General features: G+C 42.2%; 1 protein-coding gene across 1 annotated transcript in view; it reads right to left on the bottom strand.

Moving 5' to 3' along the window:
- SLC2A13 (solute carrier family 2 member 13) overlaps positions 1–26,666 on the bottom strand; it is a 138,363-nt gene that overhangs the window by 110,060 nt on the left and 1,637 nt on the right. The window lies entirely within an intron of this gene.

Here is a 26,666-nt window from a genome sequence, read left to right as displayed (position 1 = left end):
TGAAGAAAACACAAAGCTAAGCATCACTGTTATTATTACTACTAGTATTATATAATTTTATTATTGTTATGTAGAATTAATTCTTTCTTGACTTCTCTGGAGTTTAAAACTACCTCGTAATGCACTAGAAGCTCTAATACCATCAGTAGGCAAAGACTGAGGCTAAAGCACAGCCACCTTTTATTCTCTCTTAATACCAGTAGTATCTCCTATGAATGAAGCCCTGGCTCTAGATGAGCCACTTGTACAAGAGACATGCCCATGGGAAGACTACCATGTGCATACAACCACAAGCCAAAGAGCAGAAGTTCAGTGGTATATAAAGAGCAGAGAAGGGCACAGCTCATGTTTCAGTGGTCCACATCCACCTAGAAATCCACAGTCACTTCCACAGAATCCACAGAAATTTGTTTCCCTATTTCATTAGAAGAACCAACATGACATCCTGCAATGATATTTTTTTAAATCTTTGTTTAAAAAAAAAAAAAAGAAAAAAAAAGAAAAAGAAAAAAGAAAAACGCACTAGCACAGCATGCACAAATCCACATTGCTGCTGAAGCTGAGCAACTGCCTCCTCCAGCCCATCCTTCCCCCTCAAGGCGAGCTGACAGAGCTGCTGGGGCCTCCCAGAGCCCCAGTGAGGAATACAGATTGGTTAATAAGATACTCTGGTGCTCTGAAGATATTTTATTACAGTGCATGTTTGCAACAACTTCTCTGCACAAGAGCCTGGTTCCTGAGGCAAAGCTCCTGGGACATACCAGTGCCTCCTGCAACTGACAGAGCAATCCACACACAACACAAAAACACATAGAAGTGTCACCAAAGAAAAAAGAAATTAAAAATGTATTTAATCTTTTTTTCCAAATTGCAGTAGAAGACACCAAGGAGAAGAGCATCCAAACAGCCCTTTGTAATACAGAAGTATATTTTCTAACACATTGCACCATTAGGGATAATCCCCTTGTGTCTTTCACAGTAGTGTTTCAACTAATTACAATTAAAGTGATGGAGACAGCACACAAACAAGAGAAAGGCCTTTACAGGAAAGTGGAGGAGTACATTTGCTTTCTCAGAACGAAGCCATCAGCCACAGACCAGCTACAGAGAGCTAGGAAAGGCTGGGCAGCAGAATGAGCTCCAAGCAGTCCCCCAGCACAGCCTAAACATGCTTCCAGCAATCACTAAGTCCCACAATTCATTTACCAGGGACATCTGGTATCTCTGGAGGGTATCACTTTTTGTATGTTTGGGGTTTTTAGATACCATTCATATTTTGTTCTCCTCTACTCTGAGCAATCCTTGCTAAAAGGCCACAATGCCTCTAACACACCATCAAGAAGTGGTTGAATTCAGAGCAATAGGAATGACATGGGAGACCACGTTCCTCCAACAAGCAGCTTGTGGGTATGGAAACAGAACTGGGTCTTGCAACATGTATATGTACAAGGAAGAAAAATATTGTGTTTCTCTCTTTTGAGGGACCAAAAAAAATCCAACCTTATACTTCTTTCTTAGAGGCTACTGGAAGTCAGTCACTCACTTTCCCCATGGCATGCAAACATTGATGACATTAAAAGTTTTAAAAAATAACACAGAACCACAGAATGGCCAGGGTTGAAAGGGACCTCAAGGATCATGAATCTCCAACCCCCCTGCCACATGCAGAGCCACCAACCTCCACATTTAATACTAGACCAGGCTGCCCAGGGCCCCATCCAATCTGGCCTTGAACACCTCCAGGGACGGAGCACCCTCAACCTGTCTGGGCAGCCTGTTCCAGCACCTCACCACTCTCTCTGTAAAGAACTTCTCCCTGATATCTAACCTAAATCTTCCCTCCCTCAACTTAAAACCATTTCACCTTGTCCTGCTGTTATCTACCTTTTCAAAGAGTTGATTTCCCTCCTGTTTGTAGGCTCCCTTTAGGTACTGAAAAACTGAAAATACAATTAGGTCACCCTGCAGCCTTCTTTTCTCCAGGCTTAACAAACCCAGCTCCCTCAGCCTCAACACGTATTCCCAACAAGGCTACCTCTGAATTAGATAATCATTCAGTGATGCTACTTTAAGAGGTTATGTTGGGATGATCTGTACATGGATTTTACTGGTAAACAGTTAGAAAGACGTGCACAACCAAAACCAAAATATGCCCTACAGAAAGGCTACTTTTTTTTCCCTCTCATTGCACATCTTGTTTAAGGTCAAAGTGATTACAACAAAATTCTCCTCATATTGTGATTTTTCCACCTAGAGGTTGTGTTAGCTGATGGCGTAACAGTACCTCAGTGACAGGGGTGCCTCACACAACCAGTTAGAAAAAAATACCATGCATCAAAAACTGGGACGCTTCCTCAAGCTGACCAGCCGAGGGGCATTTTCATAGATATGCAGCCTCAAACAACACACACACAAAAAAAAACAAGTGTCATAGTGTTGTAACACTACACAGAATCCTAGAACCACAGAATGGTTTGGGTTGGAAGAGACCCTAAAGCCCACCAGCCCCAACCCCTGCAGTGGGCTGGCTGGCCCAGGCCCCCTCCAACCCAGCTCTGAGTGCCTCCAGGGATGGGGTACCCACAGCTGCCAGTCCTTACTACCCTCTGAGTAAAAAATTTCCCCCTGACATCTAATCTAAATCTCTCTTTTAGTTTAAGCCATTCCCCCTGGTGCTATCACTATCAGACTGCATAAAAAGCCGATCCCCTCCTGCTTGTAAGTTCCCCTCAAGTACTGGAAGGCCACAATGAGGTCTCCCCAGAGTTTCATCTCCTCCAAGCTGAACAAGCCCAGCTCCCTCAGCCTTTCTTCACAGGAGAAGTGCTTCAGTCATCTTCTAGCCCTCCTCTGGACTTGCTCCAACAGCTACACATCATTCCTGTGCTGGGGGCCCAAGGCCTGGATGCAGTATTGCAGGTAGGTCCTCATGAGGGCAAAGTATAGGAGGACAATCACCTCCCTTGCCCTGCTGGCCACCACTCTTTCAACGTAGCCCGGGATACCTGTTGGCCTTCCAACAGTTGGCCGATCCAACTCTTTCTGAAAGCTGATTTTGTACAGGACCTACAGAGAAATCTTGTTTGAAACATGAAAAATTGTTTCCAAGGCATCCAAGAAGCAGGGTCACACCTGCTTGGTACAGATCAGCAGATATGGCCCATTACAGAGCACACTGTCAGTCTGTTAGCCATGTTTAACCTATCACTTGCCATTCACTGAAAAATTAGAGCCTATAGGAGATCACCTGGTCTAGCCCCAGCTGCTCAAGCTAGGCCAGCTACAGCAGATTGCCCAGGTCCATGCTGATCAAGCAAAGGTATCCCTGCCCATGGCAGCGTGGGGTGGAGATAACCTTTTAAGGTCAATTTCAGCCCCAAACATTCTATGACACTGTGCTCAGTTAGGCTGTGATCATCTCCACAGGTGGATAATCTCCAAACACTGTGATTCTGTGACTTGCACATCAGTTTTCTTACCTTGAAACTTTTCACATCATTGCTGTACATCTTGCCTTATACTCTGACCTTATGGCCCCTACTGAGTTTCTCAAAACCCAGAGGTTCAAAACATCCAAACAATTTCTTGATGTTCAATCTCAGTTGAGCAGAAAAACAAAACAAACAAACAAAAAAAGGTTATGTGTTTCCATTTAACATTTAAAAATCAAGACACATGCATTTCTACTCTGATTCTGAAACAGAGAGCAGCAGGTTTCAGGAAATGGAGGAAGGCGAATGGAAAAGCCTCCCCAGTTTGACTGGCTGCCATCCAACAAGTGCTATCACAGAAAAGGATATTTTTCTATAAAAAATTGCCAGAAAGAAAAAAGGCTATTCTGAGGCAGAGTTAAGGAAAAATTCATATCACTTAAAGTAGAAAATGTCATATTTCAGACTTTATAATGTTATTCCTACTACAGTTTTGATTTCAGCTGCCTTAGCATATACTCTGCAGATTTTCCTTTCAACTTGTGACCCAGAACAGTGTAGGAAGACAAATTAAATAGCTATAAAAATATCTAAAATACGTAACCAGTACTCATTAAGTAGTTATTTTAATGGACAAATATTAAACAAATTTGAAAGCAAAGAACAGCTTTCCTAGCAGAATAAATACAGCTGCAATGTAATCTTTTCTTAATCTTTCATATGAGAATGCTTTCATTTACACTTAGATGACATTTTCTAATATGCCCTCACTGTTAAACTGCTCACACCAAATAAAAGAATCTTCCTGCAGGCACATGTATTGCTATCTAACTAATAAAGCTCGTAAGTGACAAGACGTGAAGAAAAGAAAATGAAACAATTAACTGGAAAGCTGTCAGGGAAAGTTCAAACTCCAAATTGTGTGCAACAGCTACGAATTCTGAGAAAATGCAGCAGACACTCCAGTCCTTATTCACTGCAGCACATTAGCCTTATGACCTCAGTAAAGAAAAGGGTTCAAAAATATATATAATGGAAGGTTCTTTCAAATTAGACCACAGTTAGTTAGTTGCAGCTATTTGCTTTTCAGAAAACATTATACCACAGGACAAACTGAAGTCTTCATATTCAAGTGTTTTTTCCACACCTAAACCAGTCACTTCAGACACTAATTACTAATGCTGTCACTGTAATCTGCAGATTTAGAAAGCAGTTAGGAGAGTGCACAGCTCAATTTAAAAACAATCAGTAGAAAGCAGGTATGAAAAGGCATCTTAGAGTCACATTAACATCCAACAAGATATTTTTGTTATGAACTTGTATGCATTATAAAGAGTTCATTGAGAAGTCCAGGAATTAAGTCAACAGGACAGGAAAGTTAAAAAGATCATGAAGGAGAATCCCTACTATAATTAGGACAAAAAGGAAGATCTGCCTGCTGTAAGTGAAGATCAGGTTCAAGACCATCTAAATAACCTGAAGATGCACAAGTCCATGGGATCTGATGAGATCTATCCATGAGTTTTGGAGGGAAGTGGTGGATGAAGTTGCCAGGCTGCTATCCATCGTATTTGAAAGGTCATGGCAGTCTGGTGAAGTTCCCACTGACTGGAAAAGGGGAAACATAACATCTATTTTCAAGAAGGGAAAAAAAGAAGATCCAGGGAACTACGGGTCAGTCAGTCTCACCTCTGTGCCTGGCAAGATCATGGTGCAGATCCTCCTGAAGGCCCTACTACTGCATGAGGAAAATAACGATGAAGTGATTGTCATGCCTGACAAATTTGATGGCCTTTTATGATGGAGTTACAGCATCAGTGGATAAAGGAAGAGCAACTGATGTCATCTATCTGGACTCGTGCAAAGCATTGGATACCGTCCTGCACAACACTGTGGTCATCAAATTGTAGAAAAATGGATGTGATGAACGGACCACTTGCTGGATAAGGAATTGGCTGGACGGTTGCACTCAGAGAGTTGTGATCAATGGCTCAACATCCATTGGAGATCAGTGATCAGTGCTGTGACTGGTATTATTTGACATCATTGTAAGCAACATGGACAGTGGGATTGGGTCCACACTCAGCAAGTTTGCAGATGACACCAAACTGAGTGGTGCAGTTGACACATCAGAGAAAAGGGATGACATCCAGAGGGACCTGGGCAGACTTGAGAGGCCGGCCCATGGCAACTTCATGAAGTTCATCAAGGCCAAAGTGCGAACTCCTGCACTTGGGTTGGGGCAATCCCAAGTACAAATACAAGTCGGGTGGATAATGACTTGAGAGCAGCCCTGAGGAGGAGTTGGGGGTGTCAGTTGATGCAAAACTCAACATGAGCCAGCAATGTATGGTTGCAGCCCAGAAGGCCAACCGTACCTTGGGTTGCATCAAGAGAAGTATGACCAGCAGGTCAAGGGAGGTGACTCTGCCCCTCTGCTCTTGTGAGACCCCACCTGGAGTACTGCATCCAGTTCTGGGGCCCCCAGCACAAGAAGGACATGGAGCTGTTGGAGCAGGTCTAGAGGAAGGCCACTAAGATGCTCAGAGGGTTGGAGCATCTCCCTTATGAGGACAGGCTGACAAAGCTGGGGCTTTTCAGCCTGGAGAAGAGAAGGCTCTGGAGGAACTTTATAGCAGCCTACCAGTACCCGAAGGGGGCCTACAGGAAGGCTGGGGAGGGACTTTTTTTTTTTTTTTTTTTTTTTTTAAATAAGGGCAGGTAGTGACAGGACAAGGGGAAACTGCTTTAAACTGGAAGAGGGTAGATTTAGACTATAAGGAAGAAATTCTTTACTGAGGCTGGTGACACACTGGAACAGGTTGCCCAGAGAGGTTGTGGAGGAGGCATTCAAGGCCAGGCTGGACGGGGCTTTCAGCAACCTGGCCTAGAGGGAGGTGTCCCTGCCTATAGCAGGGGGGCTGGAACTACATGATCTTAAAGATCCCTTTCAACCCAAATCATTCTATGATTCTATGAAAATTAAAAGTATATTTAAAAAAAAAAAAAATTAATGTAGCAAAACAAAAAGATTAAAGGTAGAATCCAAGTTTTTCATCATAGAAAGCATTTGGGAATAAATACCAGAGAGATGGAATGATTATGTAAGACTTTTGTGCAAGATCAGATGAGTACCAACACATCCTGTAACAACTAGGACTTCCACCACAGCTCAGATGGTGTCTAGCAGACAGGAGGGAAGGAGCATTACATAAACAACAAATGAGCAACAAAAGCTGGAGACAGGATATTGAATAAGATGCACTGTTTCTCCTAACGTAATTAAAAAGCTCTACGGCACCAGAGATTTGTCTGCCATTTCAGGAGCATCAACAAATAACTAGCAGCAGCAAAAACATTGGGAAGGACTGGGAAGGATTCTTGACATTTTTGTTGTTGCTATATTGATTGTCATGAGAAAAGGATCATAAAAACAAAATAAAAAAAAAAAAACCAGACCATACAACTCACAATTGTCAGCCTTTTGTGCTTTGGAGTAAAGAAGGCTGCTTGTTAACTAGAAACACTATGGAAATCCACCCAGGAGCTGGTGCATCTATGAATCATTTTGTTGTTCTGTCCCTCCTTCCATCAGCTCATACCAACTCCTTGCACCGACACAACCAAACCCAACAGTAAACTGGAGATATGGTCAGTTCACCATAAGACCCAGAGCCTGCACTGGCCCAAAGGCAGAACCATGTACAATAAGAGATTGGCCTGAACTACTGTGGAACCCCAGATCACCCAGTTCAAAAATAAAATTGGGCTTTGAAGAACAAAAAGCAAATGACAAAGATATTCCTAGTTTTGTTTCAGTGCTCTCACAGTACAGTACATTAATCATTAAAAAAGAACAGTCACAGCTCATTAAAGAAAGCTATATTGTTAAAGGTTCCAAGTAAACAAGCAAAAATTATTGAAATGCTTCCTTTGGTAATAATGGTCACAGGGAATGAGGCATTATATGCTAACACATAAAGCTGCACTGAGGTACTTAAAAAAAACTCACAAAAAAACTATCGTCTTGGTTTAACATCTCTATCTCCTCTCTTAAAATGAAATGGTAAGAGCAAATTTTCTTTACAACGTTAAACTTTAATACAAGCAGCTTTCAAGTTCACTTCATTAAGAAGTGGCAGTTTGTGCTCCCTGTAAGGGCTCCAAACAGCCGCAGCTAACGGATCCATAGAGGATCTGGAGAGGGCACCTGATGAAGAGTGAGTTCATGGAAAAGAGAATCAGGAATAAAATATTAATAGACAGCTGAAGGGATATTGTTATGCTATGAGAAAGTTGGAATAGGAACTTCAGGTGCAACTTTTGGATTTAATTAAAACATTAAACAGGCAATCTGAAAAACTTGTTACATTTTTGGCATTAGACATGTACATGCTTAGTGCCTGGAAGCACCACTGATCCCAGGAGCACATCAGGCGGTACAGACTTTCATCATTTCTTTTCTTTCTGTTGTATTCCCACACATGATCCTATAAGGTTTATATTATGTCTCCCACAAAAAAAAAAAAAAAAACACAAAAAAACGCTGCTGACATCTGAGCACTAACATTCAGGAAGGTGAGGGAAGGAAGCTCAGCATGCTGAAAGAACCAGGAGTTCCACAATAATCCTATATTCTTCTGCCAGTCTCTAGGAGAATTAAGTAGTCTATGGGAGAAGAATGTCTCAGTAACTAAGGACACAATTTAACTGCAAAGAGTATTTGTTCTAAAAGACCACCAGCTTTCATAACCACATGTGTGAGCTGGGTGGCTCCACAGACTGCTCTGCAACATACTGTAAAGTCATCACCAATTCTAAGGATTCACCAAAACAAAAATAGAGCCTTTTTGTAGTCTCATAGAGTCCTTTTCTGTCATTACAGTTAACACTCCAGTTTTCAGTAATGACAGTCAGCCTGAGGGGACATTAGAGTGCCTCATTACACAAGCTAATGGGAAGTATTTGAGGAAGCAGCATATTTGTATGCCGTTCTAGTACACTAACCACTTGCCTGGCAGACAAAATTGAAACAGCTCTTACTTGAGTCAGGGGAAAGCTCAAGTCCCTCAATACCTCGGCTTTCCACCAACCACACACACCTAATAAAGGCATTCACAGCAATTTAAAATTGGCTCCTGAAAGCTACATAAGGGATGACTGGCAGCAGATCTCCCATTCCAGTCTCTCTCTATCATCAGATGAGTACAAGCCCTGTTCTTCGCAGCAACATGAGCACACTGGGCTGCAGCACAGCTCTGAAACACATCAGGGCAATGGGACAAACCACTAACACTAATCACATTTTATTTTGGAGAATGTACATCACGGTAACCTGCACAGCTCCTCTCTACAGGGAGTACAGTGTCAGAAGACTTCACCAAAGTCTGGAACTTCATTTAAACAGACTTATCAAAGCAGAAAGAACTAGTTCATCTCAGAGAACCTGTACCACTGAACATCACAGAATGACCCAGGTTGGAATGGACCTCAAGGATCATGAATCTCCAACCCCCCTGCCACATGCAGGGCCACCAACCTCCACATTTAATACCAGACCAGGCTGCCCAGGGCCCCATCCAACCTGGCCTTGAACACCTGGAGGGACAGGGCACCCACAACCTCTCTGGGCAGCCTGTTCCAGCACCTCACTGCTCTCACAGTCAATCTAACACCCAAAGCTGTTACAAAATACAGAATTGCTCAGATTGGAAAAGATCTTAAAGATCACAAAGTTCAAGTGCAACCTAACCATGCTACCCTAACTCTAAATCCTTACACTCCTTGCCTAAACCAGAGCAACCATCAATGTCAGTGCCAAAAAACTGAGCTACTATACAGCAATCAGCTGTGAAGGAGTCCAAGCCCTGATATCGCTTCAATTTTGTGAAAGCACCTTTTCTTAATGAGCTGGGATGAATAATTCCTCCTATGCACTTGAAGATTTTTCAGCACTGTGTATATCAGCAAGGACTGAGAACACAGAATTACTGTTCACCAAAAAACCTCCCCCAAAATTGTGTGCTACTAGAAATGACCACAACTTTCATTTGTAGATAAAGAACTAATAGCAATAGAAATAGCCCTTGTGAATTACATCACATATATAAACTCTCCTTTGATCAAAAGTTACAGATATAAACCCAAACCATCAGAAAAATAAGTAAAAACAGTGACACAACTCTTGCATAAGAGAAGCACTAAAATCTTCTGACACCTTCAGGGCAAGGAGAGCATAAGGAAAACCACCAATTATAGCAGAGAGACGTAAATACACCACAAACTGAGTCATCATGAGGGAATTACTCATTACAGTACTTAGGGGAAAGGGAAAAGTGAGCCTAGAAACCTGCAGTAAGACAGAGAAGAACCTGCCATTTACAGACTAGATTGTCAAAGTTCAGTAAAATAAAGCCTGGTTTGTTCTGTTGCTTTCTTAGCTGATTAATATACTATTACCTTTTATTGAAACTTTTATTATCATTACTATTATGAGCAAAAACATGAAGTAATACATAAAATTTTGCAGGAATCTTTTGTTTATAATACACAAAGAGTAAATTAAAATCATTATTCACAGCCGGAAAACCTCCAGTCTTCCAACAAATAACATCTGCACATAGAAGGGAATACACAGCATGCCACAGTCTGTAGACACCAGAAGAGTAAGTAGGAGAGCTAAGGGGGGGAAATACTTCTCCTGTAAGTTTTTCAGAACAGGAAGAAGGGAAATAATTTTACACAAAGGCAAATAGAACTGAGAATGTTGTTAAGGTCAGATGAAAATAATTGTAGTGAAGTGTTTGAATCACTTCAATTATGGGATCCTCACCCAACTTCAGCCTCAATGTTAGCACTATAGATCAGTTCTTTCTAGGTCACAGTTAGGCTGCTATCAATTAGTATTTGATAACTTGCAACTCCCAACATTGAAAGGGATTTTTTTTTTTTCCCCTGAAATGAAGCAGGCAGGAAGAGAGAAGTTACTGACAGCACTTTTAGGAAAGCCAAAATGAAAAAAAATTCTCAAAAAATATGTGCACTCACACAGGAGAGGGAGCATCCCTGAATTTCAATATTGAAATTGTTATGGCTCTCTGTACCTGACTGGTATCAGAAATTGTGATGAACTGCATTTTTGATCCATGCAAGAAAACAAGATTAACTATCAGACTGAAAAGCAATGAAGAAGTTCCAAAAGCACTGAAGTAGAAAGCTCTAATTAGTTTTGTTTCTGAATTAATTTTAATCAAGCAGTACTTACAAAGATTCTGGGAACTTACAAGCTGTGGAAAATCTGTCCTTGTGAAATAGCAAAGCAGCATGGGTTTGTGTAAAAAACCTTTTTTTTTTTTTTTTTTAAATCACATTATTGAGATTCTCACTTAAAGAAAATAAGAGCATTTTATCTTTCTTCCACTTGACGAAAAGGAGAACTACTAGGTTGTATTTATGATGGCCTGAATAAACATGTAAGACAAGCCCTACTTCATTGTAAACTGAGAGTGGAGCTTTCAGTTTTAATAAACTGTGATTGATATCAGCAGTGCTTTGCTTTCCCTTCAGCAGGTGCAGAGCTGGCACAGCACACCTGCTCGCTCACACCTAGCAAAACAAGCAGGCCAACACGGCCACGTCCCAGGGCAGAGACCAGGAGCCACCTCCCCATCCTGCAAGGCGCTGGGCACAGACACAATCCTGGGCCCAATAACCCTTTCTCACCTGCACTTGTCACCTGGTGGCTGACATGGCTTTTCACAGGGGAAAAAAAAAAAAAAGTGATACTTAATGAAAGAGGAAGAAGCTTTTACTTTAAAAGCATGCCTTGAACTGAGACCCAAAAGCCTTACATCTTCAGCTAAGGAATAACTTAGTTTCAGCTCTATCTCTTTCTATAGGTGCAGTCATGAAAACAGGCAAGCCAGTTAACTTCTCTGTAAACTGCTTTGGGTTTCAGTGAATTCACTGAAAGTCCAGCAACTGACTGAAAATCACAATGTGAAGCTTTGGGTGAAGAGAAGATTGCATTCTCTTATTTACCGCCCATCTTTAATTTCAAAAATGAATCTAAAAAGTAAAGCCAATCTCATTACAAACTTAACACTTTAGAGAATAACTCTAAAGTAACCCTGTTTGTACCATGTTCTGGAGAGCCATTTATAAAAACACCGTCTGGTTTACATTCCCAGTAATTTCATGCTTGCAATGCGCAGATACATTGCAACTATCAGTGCAGAAAACCGTTTCTGGATACAAATTGCTGTATTCAGTTGCCCACTTACGCAAAGATTATTTCTAGGGCAACTGGTACCAGTTACAGGGTTTTACAGTTATTGCTCTAAAATCAAGGAACAGCCTAGAACCTGACTTAAAAAAAAAAAAAGTGTTCAATTACATCATTACAATGAAAGTAACAGTCATGAATTTAAGTGTTATTACAGATTTCACACACAACATCACATCTATGTGCTCCATTTAAAGTAAGTGATCAGCGTAGAGAAAACAAAAGACATTTTTGACCAGGCAGAAAAATAAATGATGGAGCACTGGAGCTTGAGGTGGAGGAGGGCAAAAATCAATGCACATCTTGCTCAAGATACATAGGCTGCTCCAAAAGTAATGCCTCCTACTTTATTTCCATGGAAAGTACAGCAGATCTGAAGGGTACAATAACACTATTTGATAGAGTCAATTCTTAGCTACAAAACACTATTTTTCAGCACAGTCACCACCAATAGCTATACATTTTTGCCAGTAATGAACAAGAGCCTGCACGATGCACTCCCAAAAATCTATGTCAGCAGAGGTGATCATAGGTGGTATGATGGCACTGTTAGGAAAGTCTGTCTTTCATCAGCCTGAAGGGGCAGAAGTCAGAAGGCACAAAATCTGGACTATATGGTGGTTATGGTTGGAGACAGTGCAGCCAAGACTGGCATGCTCCATGATCTTCAAACTAGTATGGGGCCTGGATTTATTGTGTTGCAAGAGAAAGGTTGTCTTTTTCAAGCCTTTGGCTTAATAAGCATCATGATGTCACAGAGTTGAGTTTGTCTGGGTTCCAGGAAATCCAGAAGGATCACCCTTTTCTTATCCCAAATGACACTGCACATCACTTTACCTGCTTCTGCTGCCTTGCATCTAGAACTTTTTCTTTGATGGGGATTTCACATACCACCATTCCATGGACTGCTGTTTGGACTCCGGCTTGAAGTGGTGTCACATCCGGTCAGTGGTAATGATGTGATCCAGGAAACGGTCACCTTCAGCTTTGTATTGGTTCAGTAAGTCCTGAAAAACTTGCACAAAGTGTTCTTTCTGAACCTGTGCAAGAATTCATGGGACTCACCTGGCACAAACCTTGCAGTCTTTCAGCACTGTCACTATCATTCCCAATACACTGCAGCTGATATTCTCTGGATGCAATCTAATGATTTGTGTGGATGAGCTAATTGAGACACTTCATCTCATGGTGTGATAGCTGCATGTGGCCACTGAGAACATGGCTTGTCCCTTGCATTGCTAAAATGCAGCACCCACCACCTCACTGTGGTGACATCCACTGTTTAGTCAACATGAGCATTCAGCAACCATCAGTGATTGTCAGCAACCATCAGTGATTGTCAGTGAGTGCCATTTTTTTCCCCCACATAGAGGAATTAAATGACAGTCCTTCACTTCATATGCATTTCCATGTCAGACACCATTTTGCCAGAGTGCCCCTCTGCTGCAAACTGTTGAACAGCAACAAAACATAATGAAACATTGGTGGGAAGTTTCAACCTCTACTGCCATACCACCACCATCTGCCTCTGATGTCAGGGACCAACATAACACGATAGCAGGCATTATTTTCAGACCAGCTCTCATGCCTCATATGTTGTATTATCTTGCATTCTAATATTTTTTTTAATAAATTAACTTTCCTCCTCAGATCACCGCCTCTGTATCATTTTTAGGCCCATCTCCCTACCCTTTCCTCTTTTCCCCTTTCCCGGGGTGTGGGTCCTTGGTTCCCCTGCCCCACTAGTCACGGAATGAGGCCAAACCAGCCCATAAACTGTTGACATATGGCATGTGTGCTTTACATGCTAAGGAGAGCACTGTTCCTAGTACATGGCAGTTAAGTCAACACCTTAAGTCAACAGTCCAAGCATTGCACATCTCTTTGCTTTGCAAGGAGCAGCCCATCAAATATCTAGCTTCCGTGCAAGTCCTCCCCAGAGCCTGGAGCCTCCCTCTGCCATTTCCACAACTGCTTGGTGCACATGATATGTAACACTGACAGGAAACCAACATGATGAGGTGGAGAGAATTCAATAAGGACCTCTCAGGTAAAGCAGTGAAGTCCTAGAAAGGATTTTGACTATTACACAGATCCTGCATTGAACTTTCCATATTAGAGGGAAATCTTCACTGAATAGTACTGAACTTCATGTCACATGGGTTTATTCCTAGAACAGACCTGAGACAGCCTAGATCAGCAGTCACGGCTGCATGGCCAGGCCATGACTCACAGCATAACACTCAAGCTGTCAAGGAATATTAGGGTACTTTGGCCTATTTTGGTACGTATTTACTTCCCTCAGTCACTTGTGCTGCCAACAGGGAGACGTCACAAGTGAAGAATTAGGCTGCTGCATCCATGGAAGACAAACAGTGGCTGTCAAGGGCTAAAAGGAAAAAGGAACAGATCACCTACTCCATTACCAATACCTAAATAAACAAAAGCTGAGGAGTCTCAAAATTAATCAGGAGCAGGTGGGAGGAAATCACTGCTACATTTTCTGTCAGAAGTGGACAGCCAAAGAATTTGCTAAAAACAAGACTGTGAGGCTCATGGCCTTGGGGAAGCAAGTCGAGGCAGGCAAAAATTCCAGGAAAACCTCCACGGCTTTCAGTTTCTGACAATTCACAGTCTCAGATACTTTAATGTAATCTGCAGACATAATCCAGCTAACAGGACTGCTTTATTTAAAAGCTTGATTTGTAGAGCTCCTTATTAATAAGTGTTCAAAGGACAAGGATGAGAGAACCCAGATCACAGTAGGGTCAGAGCACAGGGCTCCCCTGCATGCCCTGCCCCAGTCCTGACCATGTTCCAGGCATAGTAGTAGCAGAGCACTGAGACAAAGCTGGAAGTCAGCCTGCAGGCACAGCTGGGAGGGCATTCTGACATTCTCATTCACTTTTGTTAATTGGTACAAAGTAGAGATGGATACCCAAAGCACTCTCCTGTCACTCAAAGCACCATACTGATTCCCTCTTCTGGAAGCCTTTTCTTAATGGACACAGGCAGCACGAAACTGAAAAAAAGCAATTTGAAGAAGAACTAAGAGTTGGTAAAGTGGTGTATTTGACAGTCCCATTCCAGTTAACACAGATGCAAGAAGTACCCTTGTTAAGGCAAAACCCGCTTATCCTGCAAATTCCACTGCATCAGCTGCAGTAAATTAAGAAAATGACTCAACAGATAACAAAGTGTGCTGCTGTATAAGTGTGCCATCTTTCAGCCTGCGAGTGCCTCATCTTTCTTTACTCTGAGGCACGGCTACTATGGGGAGCCCCTCTTTAAGTGAAAAGACTACTGCCCCAAACCAACACCAAGAAAAACAATTCAGACCATATCTGTCTGAAATCACAAGCTCTCACTTGCAGCAATACTTGGCCTTCATAGAGAACATCTTTAAAGAAATATCTGTACTCAGGATAATTGATGGTCCTAACACTCAAGCAGAGAGGGAGCTCTGAATCGTCACTGCTGTCTTTCCAATGAAACTCTGTGTGGTAATAAGCGTCTTCCATCTTATTTTTCCCCCATAATCCAGTCACATTCCATCTGATCTTTTAATTACACTTTTCATAAAGCAAGATCGAGTTGAAATATTAATTATTACAAAACCTAGATGTGTAGAATTGAATTTTCACTCAGAAGCAGAAAAAAACACTTTTCTTTGCATGTTACATGTCTGCTTTTCCCAAATCAAAACAGTCTGGACTGCTAATGGTACTCCAAAAGGGCAGCATCAGGAGGCAGAATTAATTATCCAGTGGAGAAGAACTCATTAAGCTGAGCACTATAGGTAACTATGAGTAGGACAGAAACCAGACATGAGAGCTTCTAATAAAGCACAAAGAACTAGCAATGATGCATGAAACAGCTCACAGGTGACTGCACTTCTGAGTTCCTTATTACCCACTCCTACCTTCCCACTTCATAACTTATATTTGCACACAATAAGGAATGAATCAAATAAGAATACCAGAATATTTTCTCTTTTAAAAAGTTCTACAACCCAGTGCCAAGCTGCTGACAACAGGCTTAAATGTAGAAAAGGTCTGGAGCAGGCAAAGCAGAATCCCTGTCTCTAATGCTTGCAACCTACTGCAATAACATGAAAGCTTCCCAGGATCTGCACTTCCAATGCACAAGCACTGCAAATGCCTGCTGCTCTTCACCTTCAGCTGCCGTATGACCCACATTCCCAACACTGTCAAGCTCACATCTGCATTCTCCTGTTCTGAGATTACATTGCTCTCTTTTCTTAAAAGACTTTTTAATTGCTAAGCCGTGCAGACCCTTCAAGTACCATTTCAGTTTGCCAGAGCATAAAACTCAAACTTAGCTATAAATTACCTAAAGCATTCAGCAGCAAAGTCCTTTAATTAATCTTGTGCCAACTGCTTTTAAGGAATAGCAAAGACTCATGGGAGTACTTGAAGAATAACAGCAGTTAGTGGTACAGGTGTCAGTTCTGAAAGTTAAGTCTACATTATTCTGCTGAGATTCATCTTATAAAGCTATTTATAGAGCTGGGTTGATTTTAGCCACCTTACTTTTCTGGATGATGACAAGTACATGCTAATTTGTATGGATGGATTATGGGGGAAAAATAAGATGGGAGACACTTAACACCACACAGAGTTTCATTGGAAAGACAGCAGTGAGGATTCAGAGCTCCCTCTCTGCTTGAGTGTTAGGACCATCTATCAACACACTGCTGGTGTTTTCAGTCAGGTAAAATTACTTACTGTTACAACCCATCTGGGAATTATGCAACAACCATTCATTATTGTAATGGCAACAAATAATTTCTGGCATTTCAGCAGTGTTCCAGCACCAGGCAGCAGTGAGCACAGGGCTCTGACTGCTGCCACCAGGGCAGTGCCTGCCAAGAACATGGGATGGAGCAGAGAAGGAACACAGACTGTAGAGAAAACCTGAGGAACTGAAGGAAAAAAAAAAGTCAGGCTACGGCATGCATTCACAGAAACAGTCATGTTGAACAGATTACGACTGATGTAATTAGATTTTTATTTTTATTTTTTAAAAATGTGTTACCCATGAGTCCCAGAACACTTTTGTAAGACACAAACAAACATTGGGCACACCTTACAGAATGACAAATGGAGGCACAAAGTGCCACAGTCACCTGAAAGTCAAGTCATTAGAAAGCAATGAATTGAGAAGTTACGGACCAGTCTCACATTCCCTTAGCAAAACCCAGCACATCTGGCATTGGGGGTTTCACAATGTGCATGTCAGGCCTCCCAGTAGTGTAACAGGCATTTTCTTATTGCTGCAATTTATGTCAGCCTGCCTTCTGAATGGCAAAGTGAAGTAACTGTCTGCATGTATTTATTTTAACAGAAGGCTCACTGTAATTCAACCTTGAGACTACAAAACTATGACACAACACAACAGTTTCACACTATTTCACAGTGGGAAAACGAATTCAAGGGCATTTGTCTCTTTCCTCTGTATCAGTATGAAATAATGTTTTTTCAGAATTTATTGCTACTACAGCACAGACTCACTGTGCAAGCTCCAACTCCCAAGGCAAGGCAACTCAAGTTGTGTTTGCACTGGCAACATTTTCTGTGTCTTAGAAAACTAATGGTTGCAATCCCTAACAGGACAAGTTTCCAGAGTACAGAACACAGAGCATTTGTAAAAATTAAATGCAGCAGAACAAACACATCTCAGTTTACTGTTCCTTTAGGGATGTATGTATTCTTATGACTGATATTGCATGACAAATAGAAATCCAAACCAAAGCAATGGTAAAAAGCAGACATGACGGATCAAACACTTCTGAGTCCATTACTGCTTTAGGGACACATGTACTTGAGTGCTGGTAACATATGAAAAAAGAAATCTAAACCAAGGAGAGACATACATTGCTTCTGAATGACTCAGCTACATTGGGAACATATTTAGACAAGACTGAGAAGTATGCACACAGGCATGTTTCTGTTTCACTACAACTAACTGAGTCATTTAGGTTCAGAAAGAAACAATTTCTGCAAGCAAAATGTCATAGAAGACCAATGCAAACATTTCCAAATTTGTATTATGTGCTTTATTTTCAAATACCAGCTTAGAAGTCTTACAAACTTCTCTAACAGATCTTCCTGAAGTTGTATTTTCAGCTGCACCCCAGTAAAACATCCATATCTACCATACAATACCTACTTTCCTATGAGTACTGTACTAATTAGTAGTTTATTAAGATGATGAGGCAAATAAATCAGTGTTGCCATAACGTCAGAGGAATCACACTGGCTGAAAGCTGGTGAAGGAACACTGAATCAGGCCTCCTGAAGTTCTCTTACTGGCATAGCACAGATGAAAAAGGGTTACTCTCTGAAAGTGTTAGACTGTACAAGCCCACATGGTCTAAGCAGAAGAAGAAACAGACATCCCTACTTGATAAAAAGAGGAAAGAATTGAGCCAAGAAACATATATTAACACTTGAGAAAAACTGGAAGAAGCAGAGAGAACTGTTCCATGCCCCAACTCAGCTTTTCACATCATCTCCTGTCCTCTAGAACACAGTTGTGGAATTCACTCCCAGAACAATCATCCTAAAAATCTGTACAATCGGATCACCTCCTTCCACTACACTTCCATCCCCAGCACAGAACTTTTTAAAACATCTATTCGTGTAATTGCATTGCATTACTTGATACCTCCATATGCTGACATCTTCAGACATCTGCACTGCTGCTTCGAAGCACACCAGCATCACAGATTCCTCCTCATCACCACTGGCCAGGAACCCAAGGGGTCACAGGTGGGTTACTGGAGTACTGCTACTTCAGCACCCATGCTTCTAGTTCTTGGGGCCAGTGTAGTGGGCATAGCTTCCCCGCATTCCAGCTCAAAAGAAGGCCCTTCAGAGGCAAAACTAGGCAGAGAAAGCACTGCTACTAAGCACACGTAAATCAAAGAATGGAATAGTTTGAGTGTAAAGTGGTCCACAAGAAGTCCTCATCACACCAAGCATGTACAGCTTCACTTCAATAACCCAAGAAGGGAAGAAAAGTAGCATTTACACAATAAAGTCCTTAAGAAGTTTTACCATCATAGGGTGAATTACTTAGAATTGACTTCTGAATAGACTAAACACAAATGTTCTAAATAGGTGGCTCAGATCTTCAAAAGATCAGTTTATGTTACAGAAGAAAAAGCTCTGCTGGTCTTGAGCTACCAGGAAAAATCTTTTCTGCACCGCTGCGTATGTAAGCTCAGAACACCATTTCCCTCTGTGCAAGGGAGCACTCCATATCTAAGTGGATAATGATTAATCACCCAGATAGTACTTGGGTGACAGGCAAAGCAATTAACTTTGAGTCAGGGAGAGGCCCTGGAGAGATACAACAGACAGGTTTTGACTCCAGGGAATGAAGATTCAGAAACAGGAAGGAATAGGCAGAATCAAAGGCAAAGCTCAAGCTAAATCTTTCCTTACTTCAGAAGTCACCACCAGCAGACACAAGCAAAACAATAGAGCTTGACCTAAAAAAATTACACCTTACAACTAATTAACTAATTTTTTTTTTTGCAGAATTACACAAGCTGTTGAATATTCTAACATTTTGTTTGCCTTCCCAAATAAAGGTGCAGGTTTAGGGCATGAAAGGAGAGAAGCCCTGAACCTGCAAGACATTAGGATGCATAGAGGTCACTACAAAGAGCATGCAGGTGTAGGCAACCTTCCCCTAGAATCAGACTTTAAGATAATTAGCCTTTCCAGAGAAGCTTTCAAATAATCCAGTAAAGCACATTCCCACTTACTAGAAGAAAGGAACTAAAGAGAAGTTTGAACTACTAGTGTAATAATAATGCAACAGCTCCTGTGCCCTGATTTCTGCTACACACACCAATAATTATTCCCAGGAACATTCTAGTCAATCATTACAACAGAAAGAAACTACTTTCTGTGCCTGATTTTTCCTCCTACCTACAAACAATACACAGCACAGAACCAAACCCCAGAATATGGCTCAAAATATTCCTGGAGTAACTGAATTTCTGGACTAAAACATCTTGAATGTCTACATACAAAATTTTGTCTTTTTCACCCTTGTTTGAGATCTTGAAGTTGCTGTTCAGACATGTCTGGTTTTCCATCATCCCAAGCTGATCCACTGTGAACTGGACTGGTGAGGTCAGCAGCACCTATGATTAATGCAGCAGCAGGATCCGTGAGGCACAAGACTTAGCTGATGAATTCAGAAGTGAATAAAGCCAACCTTACCTATTCCCTCAGGCAGAATCCCCATTCCTGTGCTGACATAACTACTACTGACCTCAACAGTCCAGTAATCAAGGACCTGTAAACAAACAGAAGAAGTGACTTATACACAAAGATTTGCTGAAGCACACATAGCTCTGGTCTCAGCCAGCACTTCCTTCATGCTCACAGTGGCCTAGTTCACCTGCTGCCACACCACCTTGCCTGCATGTGATTCTCTGCCCAGGATCCATCATGGATCCAACCAACAACCATTAACTGATCAAATCAAAAGAACAAGTAGTTCAAGGTGAGTTCCCTCAACTTTAGCCTCACAGATTAATCAAAACTTCCTAAGAAGGCAGCTATAAACAGAAAATTAAGTAAAAGAATAAAAATAATAAAAATAAAAATAAAAAAGAACAATTAGGCAAAGTTATTTCTAACTGGATTAGGATTTAGGAATGCAGCACACTGACCTGAAACTCAGTAACACACACACAGAAAATAAATTTAACACACCAGATACAATGTTTCTTTCCCGCTATAATTCATTTGGCATGTAAGTAGACTCCAAAAGCACACTAGTTCTAACCAGAGGCATCTATCTATCTTCAGGATCCTGGACCAGCTAAGGACCTGATGCTCTCTTCACCAGCTGTACAAGATTCTCTCCTTCATCCCACTGGGTGGGGGGCCAGTGAGCCTTGGTACAGCCTATTCCTTTGGCCAGGTTGGGTCAGCTGTCCTGTTGCTGCCTGCTCCCAGCTCCTTGTACACCCCCAGCTCCTCACTGGCAGGGCAGCATGAGAAGCTGAAACGCCCGTGGCTCCATGCACACTACACCAGCAAGTAAAGTAGTACACACCACACCAGTAAGAAAATTAACTCTGTAGTACACACCACACCAGGCTTTGCCTTCCTGAAAGCTCACAGGAGAAACAGTGGGGAAAACTACACACACAAGGCTCCCAATAAAACAAGAAGAGATTTTGTGAACTCCTTGTTTCTGTCCAGGAAGGAAAAGTTAGTCTGTGGAAATTCCCATTTCTGGAAAAAGGCCAGGAAACTCTTGCCTTAGGGATGCAACTAATGGTACAGGCTTCTAACAATATTTCTAACAAAAATATGGGCCGTCGCCAGGTTAATCTACTTTTGGATATATGTTTCTGTTTACACAGCAGGTCTGCCACCATTTCTGGCATTTCTATCATTGGAGGACGGACCATCAGATGGTAACGTATACATCTGCACATGCCCACACAACAGAGCCCTTCAGTGCTTCTGGTTGTCACAAGACCTGTGAAAAATTCCGGGCTTCTCAAACATACAGCACCAAAAGGAGAATGGAAAGTTCCAGGTGTGAGGCCTGAAGCTGCCTCCCAGTAAAGCCACATCTCCCCTTTGGGGCTGCTTAGCCCCACAGTCCTTCTTCATGCTACAAACATCAGGAACCACAGGGCTGCTCAGAGCAGGCAGAACACGCTTGCTGTATGAAATGCTTGATAGTGACAGCAAGCTCCTAGTGCTTCCGGAAAACATCAGCTCTAACAAGGGCCAGAAAGCCTCTCAGATCAGCCCTGGAGGGAAAAACCACTGCAGAAAGATTCTCCCTGGAGTTGGCAGACAAATTGCACTGAGAAATTGGAGCAGCGAGTGAGGAGTTTGGCCAGGAGAGCTGGGTGACAGCTCCTGAACACAGCTGCAGAACCTCCCTCAGCAGGTGGACACAGCGTCTCTTAGTGATCCCTCAAGCAAAAGTAAGCAATATCAATAAACACACTTTTTAATACAAACAACTGCTTCAAGTGTCTGAGCCCCCAAACACAAAGAGAAGAAAAAAAAAAAAATGGCCCCCAACAAACAGCTGAGAGCAACCTCCAGGGCACAGGCAGCACTTCTGAGGAGATGCTGAGGAGCCAATGCCTGAAGGGAGGACACCAGGAGTGAAAAGCAAGCTGTGCCCCAGAACACAGACACAGGATTTTAACATCCTTGCTGTTTAAATGAAAGTAGCTAAATAAAAGACCCCCAAAAAATAGAGAATACATTTACTAATGCCATGGCTCTGAGGTCGTGCCAGGTCGTGGCCCACACACAGCCAAGGTGGGGGCTTGGAGAAGAGGGGTGTGCATCTCACCCATGCAAGTGGATGTGACTGGCAAAGGAAGAAGGCACCAAGACTCTGAGCTAGGAACCTCAGCTTCAGGTACTGGCTATGCAAATGTTCAAAATGAGAAACAACCAAGGAAAGGCAAAACAGACACTCAAGACTAAATCCCTGAAAAAAAACACATATCTAAAGACTCCAGCACAGCACAGGAAGGTCAGAAATGGAATGAAAAGGAAAGGGAGTTTCAGCATTTACTTTCAGTATTTCTTTTTTCACTGCTCCTCAGGAAGCAACTGATAAAGCACACAGTAGTATGCTCAGAATAAAAATGAAGTGCATGTTCTGACATCTCACTGAAGACAGCAGCCAGCATTTCAAGTCTGCTGCTGGGACTGTCCCCAGATGTCCTCTGTCATACCTCTCCTGATGGGGCTGTTATCAACTTCAGCCAGCAAGTTACTGAAAGCCAAGAGCTGCAGCTGAATGACTTTCTGTCTTAACATCACCACGCTCCATAGTGGGTGCCACTGATCTCTTGTTCCTGTAGCAAAGCGGGCACTTTGAAATGAAGCCCATCTGTAGGATCCACACGGATACTCAGAGCACGTAAGGAAACATTTGTGTTTAATGCTGTAAGCTTCCTCCAAGCTGCCTTTTTTGTAAAGAGTAAGAGAATCATAAAAGTTCCAATTTACGTAACATAGTAACTGTATGTATTGTACCGTTTCAACATAAATGATAAATACTTGAAATACAACAGGAAATCTGCCTTGATAGAACCACAGCAGTATCATCAACTGCAGGGAAAGATACTTCAAAGGATTCCCATGTTTCAGTTTCAAGGTTTATGAAATACAGGACTTTCTTTTAGGTTAGACAAACAACAACACAAAGCCCCCCCGGAAAAGGGAAAACAGAAATCAACACACACACACACACACAAAAAGCCATGCAGACACAGAGAGACACCTTCATGACTTTAAACAACTTCCAGAAGAATCAGAAGCCCGAAAATTGTTAGCTCTAACTCAGAATGCATAACACGTTTTTCTGAACAGCTCCCCAAATACGTGCCAAAGGCAGCAATGCGCTGATCTTTGGGTACTGCACCATCAACAGCACAGCATCAGATAAAGCAATAATGGAGCCGTGCTCACTGACACAACAGTGAACTGCACATAGGAAACCAATGCCCTCCAATGCCCTCAAAATGAGAGGACTTGAGAAAACAGTTTTTCATCTTAACGTACCCCTGGTATCCTGCAAGATCACAGAAACAGTCAGCAACTGAAGTTTCTTTCCAGGAATGAAGCAGATGCTCCTGCTCAAGAGCCAACAGACCAAGCATTTATGAGGCACAGAGCCAACTCCAGAGCACACAGTAGTTCTGGCAGCTGTAGATGCTCTGCAGAGCAGCTCTGGTCAGTAGCCACATGTAGCCCATTCCAGCCACGTGGATGTTTGTCTGCCCGTTTTCTTCCATCTCCAAGGCAAGCTTATACTTACATACCACTGAAATCTGCGTTAAGAACAGACTGTGAATCATGGATTGAAAATTACAGGCATGTGCCAAAGCAACACAACGTATATGGGGGGTGAGGGAGACTTTCCCCTCTAAAATATTTTAAGGTATAAGCACCTTTAAAACTGTGGTTGGTGCCCACTCATGAAAACAGACTGGAGGCTGCAGGTTTACCACAGCATGGGAGAAGGGAAGAAGAAGAGATCAATCTGTAATTTTCCAAGACAAAATACACACCATAAAAAAAAAAAAAAAAAAAAAAATTCTGTAGCATACTTAAAAAGTTAAAAATTATGATAATAGGGAAAAAAAAGCACAGCCTCATCTTGATCACAGTGGTTATTTTCACAGCATATGTGGTAGTCCAGGTGGACCTTTTTTGACCACCGTGAAGATAACACAGAGCTGGTACTACATGATGTGAGCACTTGGGTTATATTTGGTTATTTTTATTTGCTGCAGGAACCAGCTCCCAACAGGGGAGCCCTGCACCTTATGCCAGCCATTTTCACTCCTGCCTACTTCTGCATTCAGCCTTATTACCTCCACTCAGAAAGTGACCTACATATGCAATAACAAGATGCTGCCAGGAACATTGCATATGCCACATTCAAATACAGCACATGGAAAAGACAGCTAAGCATTCTGAATGGAAAGCAAGCACTGAGCAGGAGGCTCACACCGCCCTGCATCAGCAGTGACAGAGGTCAGATAGAAGACACGACACCTGCCCAGGCCAGCCCCACTGCGCTGCACAGCTGGGAGCAGACTACATGCCCCTCTTCTGCTAAGGGCCTGGATGGTGAGCATTAAGCAACAACCACTGATAAAAAGAAAAAACAAACCCTCTTACTCAGTGAAGAGCTGATCATTAATTGCATACCATCTATTTTGCATGCTGAACAAGGCAGGGAAATCTAATCATGCAACTAATGATGTACACAACAGCAACCAAACTCTGGGTAGCTTCAGCAGCTCTTCTTCCACAGACATCACCTCAGGTTTTTTTGAAGCATTGATGCGAGCAGCACACCACCTAAAACACCACACCATCACCCACGTGTGTCACATTAACTGAACATTACCAGACACAGAAGTATGCTCCATATCAATGCATTTCTTCCCAGCTAGGCTCATACAAAGAGCTGCTGAACACACGTGATCCAGTTCTCTCAGCATCTGAATGTCACCCACATTTTTTTGAGGAATATCTATCCAAATGTTACATTCCTGATGGCAAACTCAGCCAAATTCCTAAAGAGCCATAGGCATCAGAGCTGCTCAGGAAAGGGAGCATAGGAGAGAACGATGGCCACAGCTTTGTCCTTAATCTGTTCTACCTGAAGTTTTCTGAAGAGTTTCAGCCTGGGGTGGACATCCACCCCCTGTATCCCTTCAACTTTGCATTTAAAATTCAGACCTGAAAAGTCCTCAGCATATTAGCTTGCTCATCATGCTAACTAGGATTTTCATTTCTTGCATCCCATTCTGCATTTACAATGAGGTGTGCAGGAGGGGAACACGTGACTTCCCAATAACAAAAATCTACTCAACACCGGCAACACATGAGGACTCCGGTTTGTCCTTGGGAACAAGACTACATTCCAGAAACATCTCCATCTGTAATCACTGGACAGAAAAGGAGAGTTCTATCTCCGAGCAGCTCTGTGGAAAATGCTGCTAAATAGAGAAGACAGGCAAGTAAGAGATGTTTCTCATTTCAGCATACATCCTGTGGTTTTCATCCTGAAAGTTTAACCGCAGTCCTTTCTAAATCACAGTCACAAGAAGAATGCCCGTTTTCTCCCATGGTCACAATTAGCACAGATCCACACTGACTGAAGCCACACAGGCAACCACCGTCTGTTTTTACAGCATGGTCTGCAGCACAGTAGCTCATTTACTAAATACAAGCAAATACACAGTTGTGGAGCATAATTCATGCTGTGCAATCAACAGATCACTGCAAGAAAGACTTCAAGAAGGTACAAAGTCATACACAACTAAAAAGCTGTTACTGGTTTGCACAGAGTGGTATAGAGGTGTAGACTTGGGAAATGCTTTCCTATCTGTGCATTTCAGCAGCTAGAACTGTATCTGGGGTGATGCTGCACTGAGCAGCGTCTTTAACCCAGGACGAGGAAGGTCGCATTCACTGCTGGCAGCCAAAGGGCTCTGAGAGAAGAGAGAAAAAACTTAAAAGTTCTTTCGATTTCTAATTCCTTCCTGACATCATCCCGGCTCCCTCTGGTGGAGGGCTCAATGCGGCACTTAACAACAGACTGCTGAACATGAACAGTTTTCAACCTCATTTCTCTCCTTTGTAAAATAAACCTCATTAGGATTGGACTCTCGCAGTGTTTCAGTGATGGCAATCTAAGGCAACGCTTGGTTTCTGACCAGAACCTCTTTCACGCATAAACAAAAGCAATCTCTGATAAAAAAAGGAGAAAACAGCTACTTTTATTATATTTTTTTATTTTCAGCATTAATGTCTTCGTAATCCAAAATTCTCAGGGTGCTTCACAGTCCTTCCTTCAGCTTTCTAGGCCACAGCAGAACAACCTCCTCTCTCTGTGATGTGGGAAGAGGACAAAAGTCTCTCCCCAAACCATACTGAGTCCTGCAGCTTCACAAAAGAGCAGCCCCTCAGCGCCCAGTTTCCATTCTGGTTTCTATGCATTAACCACCAAGCTTCATATCTCTCAGACGATGCCAGTGTTAACGCCATAAGACAACACTAGGAAGCCTGTGCATCTCGTACACACATACACAAAGTCACACCAGCCTTCCCCTTTCCTCTCTATCTCCCCCACCCCAAGACGACATTACTGCAGCCACTTACATCCAACAAACCATGAGAAGCTTCACAAATGCAGAAAGGGGTCACATTTCACATTTTTAGAAGGTACCATTAACATTTGTGTTACACAATGCCATCAAAATACCCGTTCTGCCCTTTTATATCAAAATTGTTTTGACTCCTGAAAATAACAACAAAGCTTATCAACATTTTGCAGTCTAAAGTTTGATTTAAAAAGGCACAGGGCATCAGCATTTAAAGAAATAAATAAAAGCT

This window comes from Lagopus muta, chromosome 1 (assembly GCF_023343835.1).
Source record: "Lagopus muta isolate bLagMut1 chromosome 1, bLagMut1 primary, whole genome shotgun sequence".
NCBI classification, from domain to species: domain Eukaryota; kingdom Metazoa; phylum Chordata; class Aves; order Galliformes; family Phasianidae; genus Lagopus; species Lagopus muta.
The sequence above is the reverse complement of the archived record's forward strand: the minus strand, read 5'-3'. Positions and strand labels throughout refer to the sequence as shown.